The following is a 15,084-nucleotide window of genomic DNA, read 5'->3' as shown; positions in this document are numbered from 1 at the left end:
AATAATTTTTACTTTACTAGTCAGTTCTGCTTTTTTACTCGTCTGTTATGACTAGCCAAAATAAAAGAGTTCAACAAACATTTTCCTTGCAAAATATATATATTTTTTTACCAATAACATTTCAAACAAGTAGTATTTAATAAATGTGTACTAATATCTTTTAAATTAGTTGTAGTATGTAATTAATAAGCACTATATCTATTAAGCAGATACTAGTGTCTACTGAATAAGTTCTAGTATTTGATGAATAAGTTCTAGTATCTAAAGATGTTTTCACACCTGCCTTTAGTTCGGTTGAATCTCACAAGAGTTCGTTTTCCCTCTTGGTGCGTTTCGTTTGGGCAGGTGTGAATGTAGCATTCGCACTGGAGTGCGCATTAAAAGCACACAAAAAAAGTGACTTGAACAGGTGATCTCGGTTCGCTTTCAAACAAACCCAGGAGCAGTTAGTTTGTGGTGAGAATATGATCCGAACTAAAACAGACCCACCGCAAAAATGCTGCACCTTTTTGTACCAATCCTGTCTAAAATAATTCAACCCCCTTAGTGAAAAGTGACATTTTGTGTCTGCTGGTTTGTTTACTTGCAGGAATTCCATTGCCATTTTCCCGGACGTTAATTCAGACCAATCGAAAAGCAGTTAAGGAAATACGTTCAATAACATCAGGCCAATGAGTGATGTGGATTTTGTCAGATAACTGCATTTTGGTTCTTTTCAACTGGTTCGGACCAAAGCAATCGGTTTGGTGTGAAAAGGACCCAAAAACAGAAGAAAAATGCTACAGTGTGTCATTTGTTGCCCTTGGTCTGGACCAAATGAACTGAACTACAGATGTGAAAGCACCCTAATACATGGGTACTAGTATCTAGGTAATGTGTACTAGTATCTAATGAATAAGCAGTAAAAAGGAATGGAAAAGATACTAGTATCTTAAATAATAAGCACTAGTAACATGACAATAGATACTAGTACGGGTTATAAATTAATAAGTTAAAACGACTTGCCATAGACTACATGTCAAGTTCAAACCGATATGCGTTACGCATGATGATGATGATGGCGAGACAGGAGAAAGACGAAGATGTTGGTCTCTTTTCCGAGTCCAAAATGTAACCATAACAAACTACCTCTCTGGGGAACAGACACATTTGATTTGTATTTTTTTATGATTCATGTTTGTATTTATTGCTGTGCAGTGGCTCACATGGACAACCCAGTACCTCATGTATGAATATCACTTAACAAAGACGCCTTAACAGCTGTTTTATCAGATTTTGTTTTTCTTTTTTAACTGTTATTATCTGTGTGTACAGTATTTGTATCCTTAGCAGACAGACAGACAGACAACAAACATACAGGTTCACAAAGCTGAGAGCTGTTAAGGCGTGGTCACTTCCATGATTGACAGTGTTCAGTTGCTGCTGGGATTGGCTGGCCGTCCTCAGGCCCCGCCCTCCCCCCTCTTTATTCTGACTGCTCAGTTGGATTTTGCTGCTCCGCAAAAATAATTACACAACACCTGTCAGGGCACGAGCTGCTCTTGTTTTCTCTCAGTGGACGATCGTCTACTCTGCCAACCACACATGCTCAAAACCTCATCCTTACCTCAGTCGAAAACATATATATATATACAAATATATACACTCTACTGTCAATACCTCATCCCAGGTCAATCCTAAAATGGAGTAGATGATCGAGTCGTCCACGATAATGAGAAAAGGAGGAGACGCGTGCTCTTTACCTCTCCTCTTCTGTCTGCGCACCGACGGACAGAAGATCAATAGGAAGTATGTGGCGCTTAATGGCTCATGAGTGCAGAAGTACTTCTGTCTCAGAGCGAATGAGTACCATAAAGACAAATGTAATAGAAATGCTAGCTGTTTACAGGCTGACGGTAGTAAGCCTGCTCACCAGGACAAAACCAGTTGAATATGACCATTCATGAAACGGTTGAAATTGCCTGTTTTGTTTTTTGCTTTAGTTTTTTTCTTTTTCATCATAAAGTATTGTAAATTCATGTTCCTGATTTCATGTAATATTGGTCAAATGTTTTACAAATCAATAAAAATATAATAATGATCAATGCTTTTATTTTTTAGTTTTTCTTTGTCATTCATTCAGGAAAAAAATACTGAAAATACAGACCTTTATGTACTGGAGTGGATGTTTTCATCCACTCTGGGGGGATTTTGTGTCTTAATTCGGCCATAATTTTTTTTCAGCTAGTAGAATGATTTTTAGTGTCAAATCTTAATTTGACACTTATTTTGAGAAAATGCTTTGATTTTATTTGTATTGTTTTTTTAAACTCAGCAATACACTATAGGTAAATTTACTACCCTTTTGTTATGTTCAGGATGAAAACATCGACTGTAAAAATGCATCAGACACATTTTTTTTTTAATTTTCTTGTATAAATCAACCTCAGTCCTGATCAAAACTTTAATTGCTTAACTCTTTAATTACCAAATGTATTAATGTCACTGGTTTGGTTGGAAAAAAAAATGCGCACACAAATGGGTGTTTTTTTTTTCTTTCTTTCTTTTAAAAAAAATTTTATTGCAGAGAGATACAATTTACAGCATCAGTAGACATTTGTCACTTTTACAGCTTTTCCAGTTCAAATTTCTTCATGACAGTGACAGAACAGCGTATCCCAAAACGTATTTTAAGGAATGTTGAAAACTAAATTTACCATTTATGAGATTTACGTGATGTCAGTTTTGTCACATTTCATACTCTAGTTTTTGCTGGATTAGCTTAGAGTAAATAAACAAAATAAACAAAAACTGTATTTATGCACCATCAAATGTGATTAAATGGAAGTCAATGGGGCAAAAACAGCCACCAGCAGTAAATTAGGGAGAAAAAAATTTAAATCTAACAATGCATCAAAGCCAATCACTAACCATTCACATGTCCAAGACTATCTGGAGTAAAATCCAGTCCACAATCACTTTTTATATTGAAAATATGTAATTTTGTGTGTTTTTTCACCAAATCAGTGACATGATTTATGAACTTGCCAAGTTATAATCCTGTAATTTTTAAAAACATTTAGTAGTTTTGATCAGAACAGTTCTGTCCAAAAACGTGTGAAAAAGATATTTTTGCGATGCATTTTAAAGCAGTTTAATTCAGAGAATGTTTTCATCCCTAACACAACAAAATGGTAGTAAATTTGCACAGGGGTTAAGGTCAGGCAAAGATTGTATTTTCCCTGTACATTATAGAAAAAAAAATGAAGAAGATTATTAGAAAAAAGGACATCAACGAAAAGGTCCTCTGATGTGAGTGTATAATCAAATAAGAGTATAATAATATAAAAAATTATATGTCTATATTAATTTCTAAATATCTTTATATATCGTTGCATCTAATTATTTATTAACATTAGTTGTAATTAAATGACAGTTCACGTAAACGGTCATATAGCTTTCCCAACTAGTTTTTGCAAAATAATAAAAACAAAATTATTTTTAAACACAGGCTTGACCTGACAGTTTAAGTTGCATACCAAGACATGCAGTACTGTATCTGGAATATAAATGATTGACTCAGTTGGTTGCTCATATGATAAAATATGAATGCCGAGATTCATAACAGTTCATGGGAGACTGATTCTCTCTATTTTTCCCTCTTTCTCTCACATACACACACATTCTGAGTGACATGAGTTCCACAAAACCGGTTCAATTTCACTTTGAGACATTCTCACATTTTTTTTTAACATATTATTTGCACATCTTAAATCATCTTTTGTCAGCTTACAAACGTAATTGTGAGTGGAGTCTTTCACAACTGGTTTGTGGTAATAATATTGACAACAACGAAAAACTGCATATCTAAAAACCAAATTGATTGTAATTTACGCAATAGTAATTATTGTTTTATTTTTGCTGTGTGTGTACATGTAATATTTATTACTATTGCTCATCTGGCACGACCCTCATCCCCCAGGTCAACCACTCTATTTTGTTATTGACTAGTAGTTTTCCACAATATCAAAGCCTGTTGTTTCCACTAAATAAAAGTAAACTTGGCTAAATTAATAAAATAATTTAGACCTTTAATTTTACGATTCATAATCCCTCCCAAGAGTTTATATCTAACAGACTTTAATACAGAATCTCCAGTCATCTCAGAATTGCATGTTTATACTCCGAGTTTGTTCAGTAATAAACTGGCTATATTGTAAATTTATATTTCACATTTCTCAAAAGGTAATAAGTTGTGGTTTAAACACTGATGTGATGAGATTATAAATAGAAATATGTCACTATTAATTTTAATCCATGGTGCCTACCCAACCCCAAAAGTTTTCATTTCTGTTCTATGTCCAATATTCCTTTTCTGCTACAATGCACTTGAGCCAGGGAGGAGACTTGTGTAAGCATCCCATGGGATGAAGATCTGTAAAACAAAACATTTTGAAGAATGTTGATAATCCTTATACAGTGACATTAGAAGAAAAAAAATATATATATTGAAAAATCTATATTAAACTCAGTGGTTTCCAACATTCTTTGAAATACCTTCTTCACTGTTCATTAGATCAAGAAAGAAACTCAAGCAGGTGTGGAGCAAGTTGTAGAGTAAATTAATTAAATAATTTCCTATCTAATCTCCATAAAAAGTGATGTTTTTTAAGTTGATACAACTATTTAAGTGCTATTTACCCGCAGGTGAAGCAGCAATGCTGTTGTCATGTTGTACGCAGACCCTTTTTCTGTTTCAGTGATTTGTATTTAAATAAGGCTATATTGATTTGTATAATATAACATATTGCTTTAAAACTCCCAATAGTCTGTCTTGTAAAATGAGATTAAAGTGTTTTTGGATGAAGCTCTGTAATTGTAAATTGTGATGGGCAAAATGCAATGCAGTATGCCTACAGTGCTAATACATTGTATAGTCAAATAGGCCTGCATGTTATTGGATGAATAGTTTTAGCATGATTTTTCAACTGCTAATTATTATTATTATAAATATTTTTCCAGTTTTGATCATTTAGACTCATTCGTGTGTCAGATGTGTTATAGTTGGCCTGGGCTTTATATTTGTTTTTCTTGAAACTTTTTATTTAGGATTTTTCTATATATATTTTTTTTTCAGAACAACCACTTCCCAACAATACAACCTCTTACAGATGAGGGGACAAATAACATAAAAAGGATAATATATGTATTTTTTGAAATAAGAAACATAATACAAAATAATAAGTACTGCCATCATAAAGTCTTTTCAGGAGATAGCCTAAATAAGTTCATCAAGCTACATTGTAGTTCCCTCAGATTACATTGGTAAGTTAAGAGGTTATTTAACCTCTAAATGTACATATCTAAAAATGTTGTGATACTTTTCCACCTCTTCAGTAAAATATCAGTCTTCATTTGTAGACATGCGATCATTTTATCCATTACAATAACTTGAAGTCTCTGAATCCACTGAGCAACCTTTGGAGAACCTTCCAACTAATGTACTGTTACCATTTTTTTGTAAACAGAAAAAAAAAATTCAAACCAAGAAACAAAAAATAGATGAAACATTAAAGAATCTGAGAAAGATTACAAAATGTAAGACTATTTAACAAAAATCCCTGAAAAATCAAATCAGTTTAAGTCGCCGAATCCATAAGAATTTCCCGCGAAATCTGACGAAGTGAACTGACTAGCATTTAAGCACACTATCATTTATGCTTGTGGCCACGAGATGGGGATGTTCGACACGCGGAGGCAACAAGGCTGAAAGTCTATCCTTTTGCTGCTGCCTTCCAGGCGCTGAGAACCTCCAGTTACTTTTACTTTTCATGTTTTGCAAAATCAGAATCATCTTGAAGACAGCGATGTTAAATCCACTGGAACCCCACACTATGAACGGAGCCACCATCCTGGAATGGTCAGGATATATTTTAATAAATTTAATTAATTTGCTTTGTTAAAAGCTTTATTTGAATTTGGCATAACTCTTTTTTGATTTGAAAAGTAGTAGTTTTGCGCACTGTAGGATTTCAAATTTCCGCAGGAAAAAATTAGCCTCACTCAATAAGCCTAACGTTAGCCCACTTCATCTGTTCGCCAAACATTTTCAGGCCTAACGTTAGATTGTTTTGCATGTTAACCCTCCTTTTCCTTTTAACTATGTAGCGGTTATGTACTTGTTCAATTATTCATTGTCTAGTAGGCCTACAGCCATGTTCACGATTAATTACAGTAAATTGTGGAACCTAATTATCAAATATAAATGTTTATTTTCTGTTTATTTTTGGAAAATTGATTCTAAATCAATTCGATCTGAGCGGTCACGTTCAGCCATTCGCAAATACTCTCCTCATCATTGGATAGTAAAGTGTTCTCAGATGTGTACAGTGGCGTAGCGGATGGGCCCGCAGGGCACGCACCGCGGGGGGGCCCCGCGTGATTAGGGGGCCCCGCGTCGTCGCGATTTTCAATAATTGAAAATCAACCGGCAACCGCAATAATCAAACTCTTGGGAACAACTGTGGTCGGAACCAAAGTTCACAGGTCTGTGTTCTCTGAACACCTCTCAAGCGGTGGACTACTTCATTCTGATTGCTTGCCGCCAATGTTGCCAACTTAGCGACTTTGTCACTAGATTTAGCGACTTTTCAGACCCCCCTAACGACAAATCTAGCGACTTTTTTGTGTGTTATTGGAGATTTTTTTAGACTGTCATTTGTCCATACTGTACCGTCCCTACTCTTCTCAACGAGCTGCGTGTGATGCCGCCGGCCCCTCCCCCGCCTCACAGCACTGACAGGCGGCCCAGTCAGTCCTCTACAGCAGCCTCTCCCACCTGCAGCCCGAGAGCAGATCACCCCTCTGCGTACCGACGACAAATGATTTAGCACAGGCAGTGTGAAGGTATTTCCCTTGTACAGTCAAACCGATCTACTTCTACTTTATTTTAACAATTCAATTGGACCGTTTATTCTTTTCTTGTTCACAATCACAGATATTTTAGTGACAGTTTCTGAACTTGCCTGAGTTTATTACATAAGAGAGATTACTGCACATTCACTACACATCTATAATGACATGCTGTATTCAAACAGCAATACATTTAGTTAAATAAACATGCTTATATAAAGTGTAGTGCAATTATAAATACCCCTTTATTAACCATAGGCTGTTAAACAAACAGAAACGGTAAAACGTGATGACGTCAGTGATATGCAAATTGGCGTATGACGTATCTCCCCCCCTCTTCATCAGGGGGCCCCGTCAGCGATCCCTGCAGGGGGGCCTCCACATTTTGCGCTACGCCACTGGATGTGTACTACAGAATTTCACAGAAAAAAAAGATTACCTGATGGCAGCACGGTGCGGTGACCCAAGAAGGTCGCTGGTTCGAGTCCAGGCTGGGTCAGTTGGCAGTGGCACCATGTGGTTTACATGTTCTCCCCGTGTTCGCGCGGGTTTCCTCGAGTGCTCCGGTTTGTCCCGCAGTTCAAAGACATGCGTGAATTGATATATTGGCCTTAGTGTATGTGTGTGAATATGAGAGTGTCTGGGTGTTTCCCACCACTGGGTTGTTGCTGGAAGGGCATTTGCTGTGTAAAACATATGCTGGAATAGTTGGTGGTTCATTCCACTGTGGTGACTCCAGATAAATAAACTAATCCACAGGAAAATGAAATGAATTAATGTAATGTTTCATGTAATAGACCATTCAATGTGGTAATATCATGACCCATGGACATTTTCTTATTTGTTGTCAAACTATTTTATTACTATATAAAGATGCAATTCAATCACAACTTAAGATTAAATAGCTATAATAACATTATTTATCAATTTGCAGACCTTTTTGGGTTCTTGGAAGCTATGGAAGTAAAAAATACGTCGGACCATTGTTATTGTTTACACCATTCAAAACTGTCGATACTTTTTTGGCTAGTAGTATGTGATTTCAGATGTCCCATAGTATTCACAAAATGGAAAAAATACCATGGTCTACTGTTTCCCCCAACATTCAGAAGTGTGGAACCAATGGACAGACAATTTACTTTGCCTTTAGAGTGGTGAGGCCTGTGAATGGTTGTGACCCAACTGATGCTCATAGGGTCATATCAACAATGTGAATACACTATGAAGAAATTTCATCTATACTACCCACATTCATTTTATCTAGAAGAGGCTTTTTAAGAGTTGTGAAGTATGTTTCAAACCAAATGTAGTACATACCCAAAATGCGATTTTGTACACACCTAATCTGTTTACTGAGGTCACAGCTACTCGCACACTTTCCCCAATTATAAATAATGTGAAAATAAGCATATTTAGACATGTTCAAATTGAGGAAATTAGCTTTTTGAAAACAGCTACTGAACCAACAACACTGGCTGGATGTGAGTGGAATTGCTAGGATTAGTATTTGAAAGTTTGTTTTTAGTTGAGTGGTAGACCTCATCTTTGAGGACCTCTCAGATATCTAGTATAGAGCAGACATGCTTTTTTTCTCCAGCAGTCTGAGAACCGTCAACTCGTGGCGTGTGTGTGTCAGGAGAAAATGGAGTTTATCAGGGCTCACAGTCACACAGGAGGATCGTTAGCACAGCGGAGGTTGATTTTCGTTGGCTTGCGCGAGCAGGAGATAAGATGTGCCACAGAGTAGATGATCTGTCGAACCCAGCAAGAGGAGGGATGGAAGCTGAACCCAGGTCAATCAAGTCATGTGATCACTTGTAGATTTCAGCTCAGGAAACTTTTCAAATGGTCTCCAAAATCAGAGACAGGATTTTTTTTTAACATCTCTCCAGGCATCGTATGAGTCTTCACGTAGGAAGCCTTGAATCTGCTAAACATCACTGGTGCATCCTAGCACAGTTGTAAACTATATGTAAAGCTTGCCTAAGAATGACCTTTGAAGCATTGAAACATACTTTCTAAGGAGCAATATTAACCTCTAAATCTAATTTTGGTATTAATCATTTGGCAGTCATCTTCTTTATAGAGAATTATACTGAACATTTTTCTACAAATAAAAAAGACTTCACCGTTACTGCTCAGAGTCAAAAAAGATCATATACAGTATGGCCTTTTTGGTGACAATATGTAGCTGTACTGAAAACCTGTTACTGACGTGAAGTAAATGTATAAATCTGAAATATGATAAATCTGAAATATGATACGCTTGGTAAGCTTAAAGAAAATGATGGAACTGAAACATTAATTTACAGCAGGGGTGCCCAAACTGTTTCTTATTAGGGGTCCACAACCAAACTTGATCGAGGGTTGTGGGAAAAATTTAAATATACAAAACTGTATTACATTAAAATTTGACATGAGTGATTTATTTGCTAATTTTTAAAAATAAGCAGAAAATGCTGCTTTAAAACATATTAATGATGCAATATCATTTTTGACATTTTATAAAGAACTTATTATAGTAAAAACAATCCCATTTATAACACGATTGAGTTCAATGCTGAATACACTAGTCGAGCTGCTCCTGCCTTGCTCACGGATGTCTTGTGCATTTATTTGCAACATTTAATTGAAACATTACATTTGTTTGTAGCTCCTCAATTAAATAAAGAAACTAAATTACGTAAATTTACAAGGACACGCTCTGTCAAAGCCAATCGCCCCAAATAATTTCCCATCATTCTCCCTCTCTTTTCAGATAGGATGGTGGGCCACAGTAAAGGTTTCGATGGGCCAACTTTGACTGTCTGATGAAGAGCCGTGTGGTTCGAAACGTTACACGCTTTGTGTCAGCTTTTTTAATTTAATAAATTTGTATTTTTGGAGCTGGAGGTGTTGGAGGTGTAATGTATTGTGGGCATATTTAGCGGTTAGAGTATGGACGGTTGCAGCACTCTTCAAATTTTTACTGGAAATAGTAAACCTTCCAGGAACCGTTGAGAAATAGAAATAACCATAGAGAATATTAAGCAGGTGTGAGTTGGAGCTAAACTATGCAGAGCTGTGGCCCTCCAGGAATTGAATTTGAGACCATTGATTTACAGCTAAAATAAAATTTTTAATATTAACATTATACAAAAACAGTTCATATAAAATAAAAAAGCAAGTTAAATGAAAATAAATCATTAAAAAATAGCTATTCAGTTATAGAAAGATAGCATACATCTTGTACCAGTACTGATGTACAGACTCATCCAACCTTATATTTAAAAGAAATATGCCAGTTCTGATACAGTGAAAGGTTTTGTTTAAAATAGCATTGACCTAGTAGAATTGGAATTTGGTTTACCCAAAATATATAACCTAAAAACTGGTTTACCCAAAGTATATACCAAAATATCCCCATCTGCCCTAAATTTACAGAATATAATGCATTTTGGGCAAGTTGACCTAAAGTGTAGTTAAGGGAGTGTGTGTTTTAGTATGTAAACATAGGCCTAAATCAGGGCGGGGTGCTGCATGTCTTCTAGATAAAGTTGTGTAAAAACTGAAAAATTAATGTCTGTCTTATCATCCCCTGTCCCTCTCTATTTCTGTCTGGGTATTAATACAGCGGGTGTTGTCTTGGAAGTGTGCCCTGGCTGATAGAGGAGTTTCCTGGTGAAGATCAACGTTCTGCTTACTGAGAATTTGTTTAGCTTTAATGTAAGTGTCCCTATCCAGGTGTCTGGTTTAAATGCATCCTATATTCTCTTGTCTTTTCACAAGCACGTTTTAGAACATAAGATAAAAAACGCAGCATTAAAAAAAGAAAAAGTTCTGCTGAAGTAAAGTTTAAGCATTCAAACTTTTTAACAGTTTAACCATTATCTTGATGTTATACAATTATACTCTTACATAACGTCATTAACTGCGTCATACATTTGAGCATTTTAACCTTATTGGTTAAAACACTGATATACCTCAAATATTTCAACGCATATGTGTACAATATCTAAATATCTCAATACAAAAGTCTGACAGCTACTAGGCTATTCAGAGCTGACTCCAGATTTGTAATAGTAATCCACAAATGAATAGAACACGCACACACAAAGTACAGTCTTTCATACTCAAGGCTGTTTCTTGTTCTCTCAGCTGTCTTATCAAAACTGGTACAATCTTCATCCAAACTGGCAACTTGGTAAAAAACAGACAATATATTTAGCAAATAAAGGAATTTACTTAAAGAGAATTACACAGAAAATGGTAGGTAACTCAGGAAGCAGTTGTCCTTCCAATCATTCAAGTGTCCAGGTCAACTCAAGAGGCGTCCATGATCTCTGACCTGGCTGGGTAGATCCTGAGGAAACAAATCATTTGGCGTACAGAAAAAGCACAGACACACATATCATTCCAGTTACTCTGAATAGGGATGACATTTAGGTCATCATATAATCTAGGTCCTTAAACATTCAACTTTATTTTTTTTAAATTATACATGTAACTCCATCCTGGAGAAGATATCCATCAGAAAACCCACACCTTCACAAGAATGGTGTACATTATAATGTGTCCAGTGAGTGTCTTAACCCTTAACTGCCATAGAAGGTACTGGAAATATTTCTGAGAGATTTTGGTCCATATTGTCATGATATAGCATCACAAAGTTGCTGCAGGTTTGTCGGCTGCACATCTATGATGCGAATCTCCCGTTCCACCACATCCCAACAGTGCTCTATTGGATTGAGCTCTGGTGACTGAAGCCATGAACTCATTGTAATGAACTCATTGTAATGTTCACAAAACCAGTCTGAGATGATTCGCGCTTTATGACATGGTGGTTTATCCTGCTGGAAGAAGATGGTTGTGCGTGAAAATCCCAGTAGATCAGCACTTTCTGAAATACTCAGACCTGCCTGTATGGCACCAACAACCATGTCATGTTCATTCATTCATTCATTTTCTTGTCGGCTTAGTCCCTTTATTAATCCGGGGTCGCCACAGCGGAATGAACCACCAACTTATCGAGCAAGTTTTTATGCATTGGACACCCTTCCAGCCGCAACCCATCCCTGGGAAACATCCACACACACATTCAGACACACACTCATACACTACGGACAATTTAGCTTACCCAACTCACCTGTACCGCATGTCTTTGGACTGTGGGGGAAGCTGGAGCACCCAGAGGAAACTCACACGAAGGCAGGGAGAACATGCAAACTCCACACAGAAAAAACAACGAGACGAGGTTCAAACCAGCGACCGTCTTGCTGTGAGGCGACAGCACTACCTACTGCACCACTGCCTCGCATGTCATGTTCAAAGTCACTCAGTGCCTAAATGCACTGAGTTGGTGTCATGTAATTGGCTGATTAGAAATTTGCATTAAATGCGTTAATTGCGTTAAAGCAGTTGGACAGGTGTACCTAATAAAGTGGCCAGTAAGTGTACAGGCATGTCTTCATGAGATTCACCTTTGGACATTATTGTTGTATTTGAAGTAACTGAGTCATTACAAACCACCTCACGCCTACTTTACAAAACGCTTCAAACCAATATACTTTTCTCTTTTTTTTTTTTCAAAACATTCAGCTATGTTTAAGCATAAAAAACAAGTCCCCTAGAGCAGTGTTTCTCTAATCCTGAAGGACCACCAGCTCTGCACATATTCCATATCTCCTTAGCCAAACACATCTGATTCAGATCAACAGCTCATTAGCAAAGACTGAAAGACCTGTAATGGGTGTGACAGACAAAGGTGACTTCCAAAACATGCAGTGTTGGTGGTCCTCCAGGAAAGTGGTTGAGAAACACTGCCCTAGAGTTAAACAGATGAGTTTTACCATTTTTAAATCCAATTGTTAAATCTCCAGGCCTGGAAATGATCACTTTAACTTAGCTACGCATAAATCATTGAATTGAATTAGACCTTTAGCATCACGCTCACAAAAAAAAAAAAAAAAGAGTTTTGATAATTCTACCTTTTAAAGCTGGACTCTTCTGTAAATAGGAATATTATCAGAAGTCTTTATTGCATTTTTTTAGGTGAGATGCTAATGGTCTAATCTGATTCAATGATTTATGCTAAGCTAAGTTAAAAGAGCCAGACCTTAATTAGATTGACTGAAGGGATTTAAAAATAGTCAACTTAAACTCTTTAACTCTAGGTGACTTGTAAAATGAGCCTATTTCCTTTAACATATAATTAAAAGATGCGTATTTAACTATAATTACTTATACTGTACACATCATGAAAAACAGTGACTATTAGATAGATGTGTTGCTTTTGAAAAGTCATGTTTAATGTCACACAGCCATAATAAGGTCAATTTAATTCTTGGTAATGTAATCAAATCTTGTTTTTGCCTCACTGTTATAGGAAGTAAAATAAGCTAATTAAATGTCAGTACGAAGCTATTAAACTAAATCGCCTACGCATTGAGTGGAAACCCCCCTCTGCATCGTGTCTCCTCAGTTTGGCTCGCGCATGAATGTCAGTGTGTCAGTGAAATGTCATATACACACAAACACACATGTATGCACACTTTAGGCCGATTGCTGGGGAATGCGGTGAGGTCAGTACAGCTGTTTATGAAATAGTATAATATGACGGACTCTCAGCTTTTGCAGGTTTTGCAAGTGAGTCAGGGGATGCTTTTGCAGGTGGTTGTGCGAGTGGCCTGAGGTGGTTCTTATATGGGGCAGCCTGCTCGCATGTGTTTCTGAGTAAAACCACATTGTCCTCTTCTCTGCTGTCTCAGCAAAGAGCCCAGGTATCTGCAGAGACAAAACTGGATAAAGAGTACAGACAGAGAATGAGAAAGTGAGGTTAAAGTTTCCTGTAAAGCGGTAAGGCAGGTGCAAAACCAAACACAGACATTCACACAGGAACACTAAATGCATGCTAAGCTCCAGCATATAAACGAGGGCCATTAAATAACAACATGCAGAGGTTACTATACAGAGTTTTTTCTATATGTAAAACTGTCTGTCTGTTTCTTTGCTTTACTTTATACTTCATAATTTAGATTCTCATTCTCTTTTTTTTTAAGGTCACGGGCATTTAGACAAGTATTTCACTGCATATCGCACAGTGTATGACAGTGTTTGTGACAAAATTTGTTTTTGAAGTTATGAAAGCTCAACATTTGTTGGGTTAAAGTAGAAACGCTGGTCTGACATCTATTCAAAAAGCCACAGTTTCACCAACTTCAAGTAAATTACTCAAGAATTTGCTCATGTGTCATCTTACCAGCTCAGAGAGAAAAAATATGAGGAGAGGACAACACTGTGGTTGAAAATGTGAGAAGAATCAAGAGCGAAATAGAGAAAGAGGAAGCAATGTAGACATTTAAAGAAGCTTTAGCAGATTTTTACTATTTATTATCTACTTAATTTTAGCAAATGAGGCTAATAATTTTTAACAAAATATAGATATTTGATTTAATTATAAGTACAATATAAGTGGGTAAAAACCTAATAAAATAATTTTACATTAGCAAGCAGTGCTTATGTTTATCAAGACAATCAAAACAAAACCTTTGTTTACACGAATGCATTCATTACATACAGGTGTTTTACAATGAAACTGAAACACTGGCCAATTTAGTGTTGGGGGTTTCACTGTTAAATTTGATCAGTCTGGTTGCCAAACTACAATGATCGCACATTCCACCAGTCACACTAACCTTTGAGCGAGCAAAAATCAGTTGTATGGTGCTGCGAAAAGGGGTGGGGTTAAACAAGATGATTAGACATTTAAAAAAGCAAGCGATTGGTCCATATTTAAAACTTCTGTCCAGAGAGGTCATGTTTTGATCTTTGATTGGTCTCATACAGTCACGAGATGCGCTTTCGCTGGTCACAGTTCACCAAGCTTAAACTTTGCAACACAGCGAACTGTGAAACTTGTTGCATTAGCTTGCATTTCCGGTCTGATGCATTGGCATTCATATGAATGGAAGTGTATAGGGAGAAAAGTCCAGTATTACCGTGTGATAAAGAGTGTGAAGCTTTAATTAAAAGAGTAATAGGACAGTTTTGCTTAATATATGCCAATACACAATATTATGCAAAAATCTGCAATGAAAATCTTGGCATGTGGACAATGGGAAGCAGGTTTCTCTGATGAGTCCACCTTCTTTCTCACATCCAGGAGAGTTATGGTGTGGAGAAGCCCCAAGGAGCATACCACCAAGACTGTTGCAT

Source organism: Danio rerio, chromosome 6, assembly GCF_049306965.1.
Source record: "Danio rerio strain Tuebingen ecotype United States chromosome 6, GRCz12tu, whole genome shotgun sequence".
In the NCBI taxonomy this organism is placed as follows: Eukaryota; Metazoa; Chordata; class Actinopteri; order Cypriniformes; family Danionidae; genus Danio; species Danio rerio.
The sequence above is the reverse complement of the archived record's forward strand: the minus strand, read 5'-3'. Positions refer to the sequence as shown.